Source organism: Jaculus jaculus, chromosome 9, assembly GCF_020740685.1.
Source record: "Jaculus jaculus isolate mJacJac1 chromosome 9, mJacJac1.mat.Y.cur, whole genome shotgun sequence".
Taxonomy (NCBI): Eukaryota; Metazoa; Chordata; class Mammalia; order Rodentia; family Dipodidae; genus Jaculus; species Jaculus jaculus.
In genome coordinates this window covers 50,284,634-50,300,654 of record NC_059110.1, presented here as the reverse complement: position 1 = coordinate 50,300,654, position 16,021 = coordinate 50,284,634, and positions in this window count along the sequence as shown.

The following is a 16,021-nucleotide window of genomic DNA, read 5'->3' as shown; positions in this document are numbered from 1 at the left end:
AAAACCAAACGCAGTTTCAGATGGAAGGTGCCTCTGTGGTTTCTCCTGAAGGAGAAATACACAATCTTCCTTTACCAGATAGGAGACTGTCAGCCACCCTGACTCTCCTCAGATCCTGGGGTGTCCCCCAGGATTGCAGCCTGTGGTCCTGCCAACCACCATTATCAGGTCCTCACGGTCCTGAACAACAGCTGCCCAAACTGAAATTAAAACAGATCAGAGCAACAGAAATCACTCAGACAAACACTCAGACAAGCAGCGCTGCAGACATTTACATTGTTTACCTCCAAGGGGGTCTCTGGAGTCCAGGGTAGACGTGCAAATCCCTGGACGAGCTCTCAATTGAAAGACCCCCAGAGGGAGACCTTCACTCAAGTCTCGAGATAGCATGCACCCAAAGACACACAGGAGACCCAACTTGCTGCAAAAGCATGAGGCTTTATTTAGGAAACCAGAGCTCTGGGGTCGACACATATCTCACACAGGAGACAGAGGTGTCGACTCTTTGCCATTTCTTTAGTAGTAAGTTTTTGATTTAATTCTTTACTGACTCTGTCATTTCTTGAGATGAATGTTAGGTCCATCAATCATAAACCATGGACATGTCTTATCAACAAAAATAAAAAACTGTATAAGATCCTTTTTCTTTACCCGTATTCCTCACTCTCTGAGAGAGGCTTTTAAATCCTTTATGAAAGAAGCCTCTTTAGACAATGAATGACCCATCTTGATGGGACGGAATGAAGAGGGAAAACTTACCAGGTCTTGCCGTCTTCTTGGGCAGAGAAGCGGTGACCACTTAACAAATCCCCCGGAAGTCACTGAACTGGGGGTCTCCGTCCGGTAGGGGTCCGTGCCTCGAGCCGCCACGTTGGGCGCCATGTGTCCCGACCCACAGGACCTCGTTATTCATGGGGCGAGGGGGACCCTAACCTGAAATAAGATGGGCAAGAGAGAGGAAGAGACTCAAGCAAATGTACACTTGTCAAGAGTCCAATTTTATTGAGCCACAGCGGCCTTTTTAAGGGTTAGGGTTAGGGTCTTGGGTGTGGGGGGGGGGCTGGAGGAGGCAGGTGGTGGAAAGTTACAGAATCTTCTTGGCCTTTGGCCTAGGACAGTTTGCAGTTATTCCAAGAATTCACGGTATAGTTCTCACGTCTCTGCAGTCGCCAGGCAGGATGTTAATTAGTTAGGTGTGGTGGGGTGAGGGGATGGAATCAGTTAGGTATGGCAGGGTGGGGGGATGAGGAAAGGTCGGAAGTTGCTCAGGGCAGAAGTTATCTCAGGGCAGAGGTTATTTCAGGGCAAAGATCTGTTCAGGGCTCATCTCCTCGTCTCCAACACTGTGTAGAATTCCATCATGTAGATATACCACATCATGGTTAACCATTTGTCTAATGATGGACATATGGGTGGATTCCAGCTCTTAGCTATTATGAATTGAGCAGCTATAAACATGGTTGAGCAAATCCCTCTGAACTGAGGTACAGAGTTTTTAGGGTAAATGCCCAGTAAGGGAATAACTGGGTCCATTGGTAACTCTATAGTCAACCTTTCTAGGAGTCTCCATATTGCTTTCCATAGTGTACCATCTTACATTCCCACCATAGTAAATGAGGATTCCAATTTCTCCATATCCTCACCAGAATTTGATTGCATTTGATTTTTTTAATGTTTGCTATTGCTACTGGAGTAAGGTAGAATCTCATAGTTGTTTTAATTTGCATTTCCCTGATGATTAGGGATGATGAACATTTTCTTAAGTGTGTGTTTGCCATTTGCATTTCTTCCTCTGAGAACTGTCTGACCAGCTCTTCAGCCCATTTTGTGAGTGGGTTGTTTAACTTTTTATTTTTTAGGTTTTTGACTTGTAGATTCTAGAAATTAGGCCTCTGACAGTTGTATGGCCAGCAAAAATTTTCTGCCATTCTGTGGGTATTCTATTGGCTCTGCTTATTGTATTTTTTAAATATATTTTATTTATTTGAAAGAGAGAAATAGGCAGAGAAAGAGAAGGAGCTAATGAGCCCCAGGGCCTCCAGCCACCACAAATGAACTCCAGATGCATGTGCCCCCTTGTGCACCTGGCTTATGTGAGTCCTGGAGAATTGAACTGGGATACTTTGGCTTTCAGGCAAACACCTTAACTGCTAAGCTGTTTCTCCAGGCCCTTATTGGATGTTTGTCTGTGAAGAAATTTTCAGCTTCATGAGATTACAATGATTGAGTGGTTGCTTAAGTTCCTGAGCTACTAGGTTTTGTTCATGAAGTCTTTTCCTATTCCTATATCATGGAAAGTTCCTCCTATATTTTCTTCCAGTAGTAGCTCAGTTTCCAGTCTTATTTTGAGGTCTTTGATCCCCTTGGACTTGATTTTTGTGTGTGGAGAGAAGTGTAGATCAATTTTCATTTTCCTGCATGTGGTTGTGCAGTTTGTGAAGCACCATTTGTTGAAGATGCTGTCTTTTTTACAATCAACATTGTTAGAGCATTTGTCAAATATCAAGTAACTATAATCACTTGACCCATAGTCTGGGTCCTTGATTCTGTTCCATTGGTCTATAAACCTGGTTCTATGCCAGTACCATGCTGTTTTTATTACTATGGCTTGGTAATATAGCTTTAGATCAGGAATTGTGATGCCTCCAGAGGTATTTCTTTTGCTGAGGATATGCTTGGACATCCAAGGCCTTCAGCCATTCCATATGAATTTTGAGATCATGTTTTCTATCTCTGTGAAGAACAATTTTGGGATTTTTATTGTTATTACATTAAATCTGTATATTGCCTTTGGTAAGATTGCCATTTTCACTTCTGATAGAGAAGCTTCTCTTTTCAGATGGTGATAACCACTGGGATGACCCAAAAGGCAACATAGTACTGAGAAGAAGTGACAGAGGAGTGTGCAACACTGTAACATCTCACACCCTCCAAGGCTCAGAGTCCATTGTGGAAGAGGTGGTGGAAAGAATGTAAGAGCCAAAGGAAGGGTACCACTCCATACATGCAATTGTTTAGACAGAAATTGGTCTCGATATCCACAACCTCACAGTGCTTAGCAACACCTACACAAGAGTCTCATAATGTGAGAAAAAGATGACATAAAATTAAAAGAGAGACTAATTGAGAGAGGGAGGTGATATGACAGAGAGCAGAGTTATGAAGGGGAAAGAGGGAAGGGTGGAAAATACCATGGTTTTTGTCTGTAAGTATAGAAGTTGTCATATATATATTTGTTTGTTGCTACACAGGGAGTTTTATGCTTAAGTGGTATAAAATATTCCTGGAAGAGTAAATTGCTTTGTAATAGTCTTTGATATTCTTCAGCATCTCCCTCAGTGATCTACACATTTGTAATATGTGGCTTTGCATGAAAAAAGTAGAGTTTATAATTTAATAAAAGTTCTTTGATGCACTCTCAGATCAGCTCATTATTTGATTTTGGGAGTAAAAATGTCTTGTGATCTCCAGTGTAATATGGGGATATCTTATAAGATTGTTCCATGGCTCTAACAAGACAGATGTTAGAAAATGTATAGAAGACAGTCAACAAATGGCATGAATTATTTACACAAATAGGTATCATAATCCTTCTAAGTCTAATTTTGAAGGTCTTCTCAAGGAAACTAGATCTGTGTCAAATTAAATACCTGCTAGAGAGAACTATTTATAGCTATAGGAAAAGTGAAACAAAAGAAATTGGAACCCAGTTTTTTCAACTGCTATTGTGGTTTGGATGTGAAATATCCCCCATTGGCTCATGTGTATGAATGATTGGTCCCAGCCGGTAGAACTATTTAGAAAGGTGATGGAAAACTTCAGGAGGTGGAACCTTACTGGAGGAAGTGGGTCCCTGAGGAAGCAGGTATCATCCCAGAGGTGATTCAACATACTAATTAACAAAAATATATCACATAAATAAACTGAAGCACTAGAACCACACAATCATTTCAATAGATGCTGAGAAGGCCTTCAATAAAATACAACATCATTTATGATCATAATTCTGGAGAAACAAGGCACGAAGGGTTTATATCTCAACATAATCAAGGTTATTGTACAAAGCACCTAAAGCCCAAATTATACTTAAATGTTAAAGACAAAAGGAGTTTCCATTAAGATTGGCAAAAGACAGGTGTGCCCATTTTCACCACTGCTATTCAACACAGTACTACAAGTTCTAACCCCAGCAATAAGAGAAAGATATAAAAAGTATTAAAATTGGAAAGGAAGAAGTTAAATTAGCCCTATTTGCAGATGAAATGACCCTCTACATAAGTGACATGAAAGTCTCTACCATAAAACTTTTGAAGTTGATAAATTTCTTCAGCAAAGTGACAGGATAAAATCAACCTACAAAATCAGTAATCTTCCTACACACAAAAGACAAATATACAGAGAAAGAAAATCAATGAGGCTGTTCCATTTTCAATGGCCACAGAAAAAAATCAAATATGTTGTAATAGCACTAAGTGAAAGACCTATATAGTGAAAACATAATAACATTCAAAGAAGAAATCATGGAGGACTTGAGAAGATGGAAAGACCTCCCATGTACCTGAATAGGTTGGATTAATATAGTGAAAATGGTGATTATACCAAATATAATATAAATATACAATGCAATACCAATAAAAAATCCCTGCATCATTTTTCACAGAGATAAAAAAAATACTCTCAAAATTCACATGGAATGGCATCAAGACTTGGATATCTAAAAAGTATTCTCAGCAAAAGAAATGTTTGTAGAGGTATCACTATACCATATCTAAAGTTATACTACAAAGCCATAGTAACAAAAACAGCATGGTGCAGGCATATAGACAAATGGAACAGAACGGGAGACCTAGCCCTTAGTTCACATAACTGGAGCCACTTTATCTTTGACAAAGGAAATAACAATTTACATTGTAGCAAAAAACAGAATCTTCAACAACTGGTGCTGGACAAATTGAATAAGTATTTTTAGAAAAATGAAACTGGACACACTTCTCCCATCATGCACAAAAGTCAAGTCCAAATGGATTAAAGACTTCAACATAAGAAATTGAAACTCTTAAACAACTAGAAGAAAAAAAAAGGGGGGGGGTAATTCTCCCTAATATAGGATGAGGAAAGACTTCCTGAACAAAAACCCCAGTAGCCTAGGAAATTAAACAATCACTCAACCAATATGATCTCATGGAGTTACAATGAAATCACATGAAGCTGAAGAGTTTCTTCACAGATAAACATACAAAAAGCAAAGCCAGTAGATTACCCACAGAATGGGAGAAAATATTTGCTGATTATCCAACTGACAGAGGCCTATTCTCTAGAATCTATAAAGAACTCAAAAACCTAAACAATAAAAAGTCAAACAACTCACTCACAAAATGGAGCAAAGAGCTGGACAGGGAGTTCTCAGAGAAAGAAACAAAAATGGCCAACACACACTTAAGAAAATGTTGATCCTCCCTAATAATTAGGGAAATGCAAATTAAAACAACTATGAGATTCCACCTTACCCCAGTAGCACTAGAAAACATTAAAAATTCAAATAAAAATAAATTCTGGGGAGGATGTGGAAAAAGAGGAACCCTCATCCACTGTTGGTGGGAATTTAAGATGGTACAACCACTTTGGAAAGCAATATGGAGACTCCTAAAAAAAGATGACTATAGAGTTACTAACAGACCCAGTTATTCCCTTACTGGGCATGTACCCTAAAAGCTCCAAGCCTCAGTCCAGAAGGATTTGTTCAACCATGTTTATACCTGCTCTATTCATAATAGCTAAGAGCTGGAATCAACCCAGATGTCCATCATTAAACAAATGGATAACTAAGATGTGGTATATCTACACAATGCAATTCTACAAAGCAATAAGGAAAAATGACACAATGAAATTTGAAGAAAAATGGTCAAATTTGGAACAGATAATTCTCAGTGAACTCACCCAATCACAGAAAGATAATCACTTCATTGTCTCACTCATCTATAGCTCCTAACCTGAATTTACCCAAGATGCTGACATATGTAGCAAAATTCTTGAGGACCAGACAATAGGGTGGGGTGAGATGGAGGGGAGGGCAAGGGAAGGTGTGGGGGACACAAAACTGGACCCAAATGGCAATAATACCATAAAATTCCACATCCTAAAAGACAGGAAAAAATGGTTGGACCTTCACCAAGCCCTTAGAGGGAACACCTCAGTGACAAGGCCCTGGAGAGGGTACGATGAAGACTGACCTTTATCTTCTCATATTTCTATTTATCTCTCCCCCCCTCTCTCTCTCTATCCCTCTTCTCTCTCATATCTCTATCTCTTTTATAATACTTATCTTTTTCTTCCCTCTCTTCTTGTGTGCTGACATGTAAATCCCAATACCACTGGGTGGCTACATCTACAATGAGCTTTTGATCAGACAGACCTACAAGGTTTCCCAAAAGAAGACAGATTTCTGTCAGAGTACTTGATAACCCACCAAAGATTAGTGGTAACACCGTACTGCTGAATACACCATATGCTGTTGGCACATAACATACAGTGACATGGCTGGATGCTGGAAGAGTCAGTCCTGAGACAGCATGTGTAGTGCCAGAAAGTGCTACATGAGCGACTGTGAGAAAATGACCAGTATCTGTCCAAGTTACTCATGGTCTAACCTACTTAACAGCAAACAACTTGAAGTGATGCTCACACAAGTGCAATAGTGGCACACAGCCATGGTAGGAAACCAACTGCTCTTGATTTGGTTAACTGTTCTGCTCAGTGGAACAGAACCCATAGCTGGAGCTGGGAAACAAGTCAGAACTAGATCCAAAAATAAGCCCTATCTCCATTATCAAGCCTTCCCCAATCATGGGTAAAAGAGGGCCTACACCTATTAAATTCTCTATAAAAAGTAATGGTTATCCCATTTATCTTGTGCTAACTTTACTCTCCATTGGAGAATCTGCTTTCCTTTTTCAGATACACACAGATCCTAAGGAAAGAACCACCTCATCATACCTCAAAAGGGCCCCAGCTGAAACTAAGAATAATTGGGGAAACAAGCAACAGTGTTGTTTTCATGGTGAAACTGGTACCAGCACAAGGGTAAAGGAGATAGACACAGAGGACAATCAACTCCTACCAAACCAGATATCCAGAGACACAGAGACTCCCCAGACCTCATCACTGAAGCAGACCTACAACGGACCTGACATGGCTCAGGGAAATTTGTGGGAGAGGTGGCAAAAAGAATGTCAGAGCCACAAGTTGCATCATGATACACAGAAACAATTCCTCCTACTCATAACTGATGACTAACCCCACAATGCACAACCCATATACCCCAACAAGGATGGTCCCTGTGTGGGGGGGGGGCAGGGAGGAGGCTAACAATGGTACCAACTTGACTGTATTCACAGAGTACAAAACCAATAAAAAAGGGGGGACTGGAGAGATGGCTTAGCAGTTAAGCACTTGCCCATGAAGCCTAAGAACCCTGGTTCAAGGCTCGATTCCCTAGGACCCATGTTAGCCAGATGCATAAGGGGGCACATGCATCTGGAATTCGTTTGCAGTGGCTGGAGGCCCTGGCACACCCATTCTCTCCCTCTCTTTCTCTCTCTCTCTCTCTCTCTCTCCCTCTTTGTCACTTTCATATAACTAAATAAAACAAACAAAACAAAGATACAGTGAAATTTGTAAGAAAATAGACTGACTTAAAACAGATCATACTGGGCTGGAGAGATGGCTTAGCAGTTAAGCGCTTGCCTGTGAAGCCTGAGGACCCCGGTTAGAGGCTCTATTCCCCAGGACCCATGTTAGCCAGATGCACAAGGGGGCACACGCATCTGGAGTTCGTTTGCAGTGGCTGGAGGCCCTGGCACGCCCATTCTCTCTCTCTCTGTCTATTTGCCTCTCTCTCTCTCTCTCTCTGTTACTCTCAAATAAATAAATAAAAATGAACAAAAAAAAATTTTAAAAATAAAAAAATGAAAAAAAAAACAGATCATACTAAGTGAACTCACACAGGCACAGAAATTCAAGGACCACATGTTCTTCCCTCATCTGTGGTTCCTAGCCTGGAATTGCTTGTGTTACAGCTATTCCTAACAGGCAACTTGAGGGACAGATAATAAGGATGGAAGGGTTTGGAAGGGGGGAGAATAAGAGGGTAAGGGTAGATACACACAAAACTAAATTAAGAAAAAATCTTGTACCATATAATTTCCCCCTGGATAGTACACTAAAAGAAATAACCTTCATAGGAGTATGGAGGCATAGTCTGGTTAGAAGGACCCTGGAGAGGATGCCATAAGTAAACCTCAAACATTTGGCCCTAGCTTATAACTTCTAGTACCAGAAATTAATTACAACCCACATTGAAATATTGATTGGAGCCACCTACAAGTTCCCCAAAACAAGACAGATTTCTTTCAAAGTTCTTGATTATCCACCTGAGGTAAAAGTAAGACCATAATGCTTCTAACACAGAACATCAAGAGATCTGACAGGAATCTGCAAGGAAGCCAGTTCCTAGAGGGTTAGCCTGTATATTGGAGAAAAGTACTATATACATTACTGAGGGTAAATGTTGCAAGCAACTAAGGGACAGCCAGCCTGACCAGACATACATACCTGTTCAATGGTGGCACCCAGCCTAGATGGTAACTAAAGGCTTTCTTATTGGATAAGAGATCACTCAGTGGTCAAAAACCCATAGCTAGAACTAGAAATCGAGTCAGAATCCTATGGAGACCAAGATAATGGACTCTAATGAGAAGCTCTCACTAGCTTTTGGCCAAATAAGAGGCTATACTCATCACAATCTCTCTAAATTTAACAATGTTTATCCCCTTAAATTTATGCTGATCTATCTCTGTGTTGGAGAATCTGTTTTTCTTTTTCAGAAGGCAGTGAGAACTAAGGATAACCAAAATCTATCAAGACAAGAAAAGATAGCTGACTCTATGTCAGCAGGTGAACCACCCCTAGCACGTCAGCTAGGGCCCATCACAGATGAATTGGCGAGATGAGTAAGACTGCTGCTTCCATGGAGACAAATACTGAGGATACTCAAAATGTACCAAAGCAGAAGTCCAGAAGCTGCTGAGAGCACAACACTAAAGTATATTTAAACACACCCACCATGGCTCAGGGAATTTTGCAGAAGTGGGGGCAAAAGATCATAAGAGACAGAGAGTTTGAGGGAATACCACCCCCACAAAGACTGACTGCTATGCTCACGCTCCTAACCCATAACCCCATGATGAATACAGAAATCCCACTGAGAGGACCCTCAGTGGAATGGGGGCAGGGAGGAGGGAACTTATGGTGCCAACATATGATGTGTCCATAAAAATTTTCTGCTTAATAGCAGAAAGAAGAAAACAACTTTTACCTTTGTATTTAAAAATAGAGAAGGAAATACACTTGGTCTTATCAAAAATAAAATTTAGATAAAAAAATTATCTATGTCAAGGCAGGTAAATGTGAAAACATCTTACAAAGGCAAGTGACTGAAAGTGTGGACTTGAAATATGAGAATGTCGGTGTTATGCCCAGTTCTCGGCACCCCCAGTGACCACCAAGGAGAACCAAACACGTATGCAAGGACAAGGAGTTTTTTTAATTCGGGCTTAAGCTTGGTCCCTTGACTTCACCAACGCAGTGGATCTGTGCAAGAGCCCTGAGTAGCGGGAGGGTAGAGTTTTTATAGGGACTTGAACATAGAAGAAGGGGATGGGTACATGATTGGTTGATTTAAACAGTATTTTTTTGATTGGCTTGGGATATTGGAGGGCAAAATTGGGGGCAGGACAGAGGCAGGAAGACTTTGGCAGACAAGGTTGGGGGCAGGACAGAGGTGGAAGCTAGGGGAACCCCAGGCAGATGAAGTAGTCTTCATTGTGATTGGCTGGGGCAGAAAGAGCAGAATGGACAGGCCTCAGGCATGTCCTGGGCATGCCTAGGCTAGGGGTGACTCCGGCCTTTGGGTGGGCACCTTCCCGAACCATATGTCAGGGTGGTTGCCTTCTGCCTAAATGGAAAACCTGAAAGTTAGGCACAGCTAGGGCAACACCTTACTGAATCCCTTCATGCGTTAATTTAGTTTCTGAGTCTTTCAGAAGGCAGTGAGAGCTGTGCTTTACAGTCGTTTAAAGAGCATATATGTAGTGTCATGACACGCAGACACATTTCCTCCTACCCATAACTGTGGACTAACTCCACAATGCATGACCCATATACCTCAACAAGGAGGGGTTATGGGGAGGGGGTAGGACATGGAGGAGGGTAACAATGGTACCACTGTATTCACTGAGTACAAAATTAATTAATAAAAATAATTTAAAAAACAGCATATGGGGGCTGGAGAGATGGCTTAGTGGTTAAGCGCTTGCCTGTGAAGCCTAAGGACCCCAGTTCGAGGCTCAGTTCCCCAGGTCCCACGTTAGCCAGATGCACAAGGGGGCGCATGCGTCTGGAGTTCGTTTGCAGAGGCTGGAAGCCCTGGCGCGCCCATTCTCTCTTTCTCCCTCTATCTGTCTTTCTCTCTGTGTCTGTCGCTCTCAAACAAATAATAAAAAAAAATTAAAAAAAAAAACAGCATATGGTATAAACTTAAAATTACAATATACCAAGCCAAATAGGACACATATCAAACCTCACCACTTGCTAATTATTTTATTATTATCTACATCCTATGCTTTTGAGGTACATAGGTATTACATCTGTGTAAAAATACTGCACAATGACTCCTGGCTCACTGTGTCCTGTCCCAGCTCTGTGTGAGTGATATGCATGATGTGAGTGACGTTAGCAGATGGAAAGTATACAGGTTGGAGTATATACACCACAGAACTTGGCAATTTTTTTCTCCAGTCTTCAAATTGTTTCCAACATTTAACAATTCACCATTGCTGAATTGGATAGGAATCTTGCTATTTCAATGTGCAAATAAGTCAAAGAGACCTACACAGAGTGTATCTTCCTACACACATTTTGGATTTGGCCTTCAGGCACCCTTCCTCCCTTCTGGAATGAACTCTATCTCGAGAACCAGATCAAGACTTGAATCTATGCTGGTGTCATATTCAGCACTGACAGACCTCAGCCATATGCATATATTCATATAATGGTACAATGGAATGGGTATTGCTGGCAGGTGTGAAAAGCTGCAGATACAGGCTAAAAGCTGTTGTTAGTCATCTTCCGAACATTTGGTTTACATAAAAGGAAGCAGGACCTTGATGTTATTACTTGGAACTTTCTTGAAAGGAGATGCTGCTTAGATTTCCAGAAATACAAGGCCTTGTTACAACTAAGCATCATTCACATCTAATACTGTTTATGAGGAATTACCTAAGCTATCATACCTACCCTTTTTGCATGACTGATAAGTATTTGATATTGAGTCACTCTAATAAATGCAACATAACATGATATGTTCATGTGGAAAATATTGTGAGTTGTTTTTGTGTTACAGTGACACAGATGCAGATCTGGGATCTATTGTAATTAGATAGGCAGACAATCACAGTGTTCTTTAAAAAAATCCTCATATCTATCAGCCAAATTTGTCTTAATTTATAAAAATTGTATTTATAAAAATTGTATTTACTTGATACTCTGAAGTCTACAGGTGTGAGTCCACTTCATGTTACCATAATGAAATACCTGAGATAATTAATTTATTAAGAGAAAAATTTTAATAAAATCTGCTCTGGATTATCTAGTCAAGATCAGATGTGCTACTTGGAGGTGTCAGATAGTAATAGTGGGGGTGAGGAGTCGCACAAGTAAGACCATTGACTCACGGAATGTGAGGCAAAGTTTTATTGGGTAAAAAAGAAAAGAAGGTCTGGTATATCAGGTCTGTCCCCAGGGTGAATCTCAGGGGGTGAGGGGCAGCTGTGAACTGTTCAGAGTGTCAGCTTTTATTGGAAATGACTACATGATGTTATAAAAAAATCAGGATGGGAGTTAAACCCTAAATCATAATTTACATGTGACAATTACAGCCATAAATGTTTAAAACAAGGAACCTGTAAACAGATCTTTTGGTCAGTTATAGGAAGTGCCACCTGGGGGGTAGGAGGTAGGCCTGTGACCAGGAGTCCCACTTATCTTTAGGAAGCACCACCAGAGTGGGGGGTGAGGTAGGCCTGTGATCAGGAGTCCTGCTTATCTTTAAGAAGTGCTACCTGGGGGGTGAGAGGTAGGTCTTAAGGATTTTGCTTAACAATGCAGGCCCCAGGAAATGTTTTTCATCCTAACAGAGCCTATTATTTACCTGCCATTATCATGGCCTCCTGCTTGCCATCAACAGAGCCTCCTGACTTCTATATTTCTTTAGGCTTGGTATGAAGAAATGTAGAGAAATAGAACATTTTGATCTCTTTACAGGGGTGACAGAGCAAACCCACTTATCCCCTCAGCCAGGAAACACAAAGAAAGAATAGATAGGCCAGTGTCCCACAATCCCCTTGAGGCTCGGAAAAGTCTAGCCCCTCCCAACAACACTTCCTTGGAGACCAAAGCTTTAATACATGGCCTTTAGAGGACATTTAAGACCCAAACTAGGGGGGCTTATGGTTAAGATGGTGGTGTAGGTACCACACCAAAGCAGCCTAGGGGTGAAAACGCCAAAATAAATAAAATCTCAGCAAAATACACACTTTTACTAAAAAGTGAGGTGTATAGGAAATTGAAATGGTAGCAGAGAAGTAGGAGAGATCCAGAGCATCCAGAGCTGGCACGGGCCAGCAGAAGCAGCTCTAGCAGGTTTGCCAAACACAGTGCAGCTGCAGCACACCAGAAAGCTCCCAGGCTCGGCTTGAGCTGCAGGAAAAGCCAGGTAAGGGGAGCTTCCACTAACACTGGAGCTCTCTGCAAACTGAAGAAATGTGGAGGGAAAGCAGCAGTGAACAATGAAGGAGCAGATCACAAGGTAGAAGAACACATGGAACAGCAAGAGAACTAGAGCAGCATCGGCAGCTTCCCCTCCACCACTGCCAGTGCCCAGCTCCAGTGAACAGAGCAGCAGTCCAGGTATCCAGCCACACCAACTTGGACCAACAGTGGGACCCAAGCAGGAGGAGAGGTAACGGGGATTCCACCAGGGAAGGGTCTCACCTAGTCACAAACTGACATGGAACCCTCCACAGATCAGAAATTTTAACCTCATTGTTTTCAGAATTAAGGGTGTGGGTGGGGCACCACACACACTAAGGGGCACTTAGAGGATTTGGTTGTCATAATATCTACTCTTCGATAAATACTCTGAGTTGTTTTTCCTAGAAAGTGTACATTGTTTACTTAAATTTTAGAATCTGCCTGTTCAGCCTACTTGAATACTCTCATAGCAGGCAAATCCAAAACCTAGGGACACTTTTGTCAATACTCTGAGAGTCCTGAGAGCCACACTTAGTGCCTTAAGCTCCTACCCTGAAGTTATATAACATTACATAGTCTGATACATCTAATAATACCCAGCTAACTAGAAAATCCAATCACTAAATAATCCAGGATGCAAAAAATATATACATTATAACACAAGAAACACCAAAAATCAAGACAATATAAATCCACCAAAAAGCATTAATGCATCAGAAATGCCCTCCAGTGAGATTGAGTTAGAGGAAATGCCTGAGAAAGATTTCAAAAGATTGATTATAAATATGTTCAAAAAAGTCAAAGAAGAAATCAAAGTAATGAAAGAGGATATCAAAGGAATCAAAGAAAACACAGGACACCAATTTAATGAAATAAAGAGGTCAATGCTAGACATAAATTAGGAAATAGAAATAATAAAGAAAAACCACTCAGAATTAGTAGCAAAGAAGAACACAGTTAATGAAATAAAAAACTGTAGAAAATTTCACCAGTAGAATGGGTGAAGGAGAGGACAGAATATCTAAGCTAGAAGACCAGGTGGCAGATCTAATACAGTCCAACAAAGGGAAAGACAAACTAATAGAAAAGTATAAGTGGGAATTTCAAGATATTCGGGACACTATGAAAAGATCAAATATAAGAATTCAGGGCATAGTAGAAGGAGAAGAATTCTACTCCAAAGGCATAGTAGGCATCTTCAACAAAATCTTAGAAGCAAACTTCCCCCAAATTGGGAAAGAGGTGCCAATGCAGATACAGGAAGCCGTTAGAATACCAGCCAGACAAAACCTGGAAAGAACCTCTCATCACCATATTATAATCATATTATAATCAAATTACCAAACACACAAACCTAAGAAAAAATATTGAATTAGAGAGAAAAATCAAGTTACCTACAAAGGCAAGCCTATCAGGATTACAGCAGATTATTCAACACAAACTTTAACAGCCAGAAGGGCATGGAGTGATGTATTCCAAGTCCTGAAAGATAACAACTGTCAACCAAGGTTACTTTATCCTGCAAATAGAGAAATAAGGACATTCCACGACAAAAGCAAGCTAAAGGAGTACTTGAAGACAGAATCAGAGCTACTGAAAATACTTGAAATAATCCTCCATGCTGAAGAAAAAGAAAAGCACACATATAAGGAACTGGGAAAAAGCAAACACTACTAAAATACTAGTTAACACAAGAGAGCAAAGGCAGAACCGGAACTACAAAAAAAAAAAAGAATGGCAAACATAAATACACACCTTTCAACAATATCTCTTAATATCAATAATGGCCTCAATGCCCCAACCAAAAGACATAGGTTCACAGACTGAGTTAAAAAGCAGGATCCTTAAATTTGTTGCCTCCAAGAAACCCACCTTTCTACAAAGGGTGGACACTATCTTAGAGTAAAAGGTTGGAAAACTGTGTTCCAAGCAAATGGACCTAGAAAACAAGCAGGGGTTGCTATCCTAATATCTGACAAGGTAGACTTCAGTCCAACATTAATTAGTTAAGAAAGATAAGGAAGGTCACTTTATATTGATTAAAGGCACCCTCCAACAGGAGGACATTACAATCCTAAACATGCACCTAACTTGGGGGCCCCCAAATTCATGAAACAAATGCTATTACAACTAAGGTCACAGATAACGTCAAACACAGTGGTAGTGGGCGACGTCAACACCCCACTCTCATCAACTGGCAGGTCATCCTGGGAAAAAATAAACAGAGAGGCATCTGGACAAATGAGGTCATAGAAGGAATGGACCTAACAGATATCTACAGGACATTTCATCCAAATGCTACAGAATATACATTCTTTTCAGCAGCACATGGAACATTCTCTAAAATAGACCATATATTAGGACACAAAGCAAATCTTAACAAATACAGGGAAATAATTCCTTGCATTCTATCTGACCACAATGGAATCAAACTACAAATCAATAGCAAGAAAGGCTATAGAGAATACACAAAATCATGGAAATTAAACAACACTACTAAATGATGAATGAGTCAATGAAGAAATCAAGAAGGAAATCAAAAACTTTATAGAGTCAAAAAATCATGAGAACGCAACATAACAAAATCTCTGGGAGACAATGAAGGCAGTTCTAAGAGGTAAATTTATAGCTTTAAGTGACTATATTAAGAAATTAGGACTTCCATCTAAGATGGTGACTGCCTAGCTGTGCTGCAAATCACAGGGAAAGAAAGATAGATGAAGATTCTAAGGAGAGAGCAACCCCATAATACCTCAAAAGAGCCCCAGCTGAAACTAAGGAAAACTGGCAAAACAAGCAAGGGTGCTGTTTTCCTGATGAACCAGATATCAGCACAAGGGGGAAGGATACCAACACTGAGAAAAATCAACTCCTACCAAATCAGAGAGCCAGAGCCTCAGAGGCCCCCAACACCTCATCACTGAAGCAGACCAAAAATGAACCTAACATGGCTCAGGGAAATTTTGCAGAAGAGAGGGAAGAAAGAATGTCAGAGCCACATGTTGGCTCATGATATGCAGAGACATTTATCATACCAATAACTGTGGGCTAACTCCACAATGCACGACCCATATACCTCAACAAGGAGGGGCCACAGGGGAGGGGGTAGGTCACGGATGAGCCTAATAATGGTACCAAACTGCCTGTATTTGCT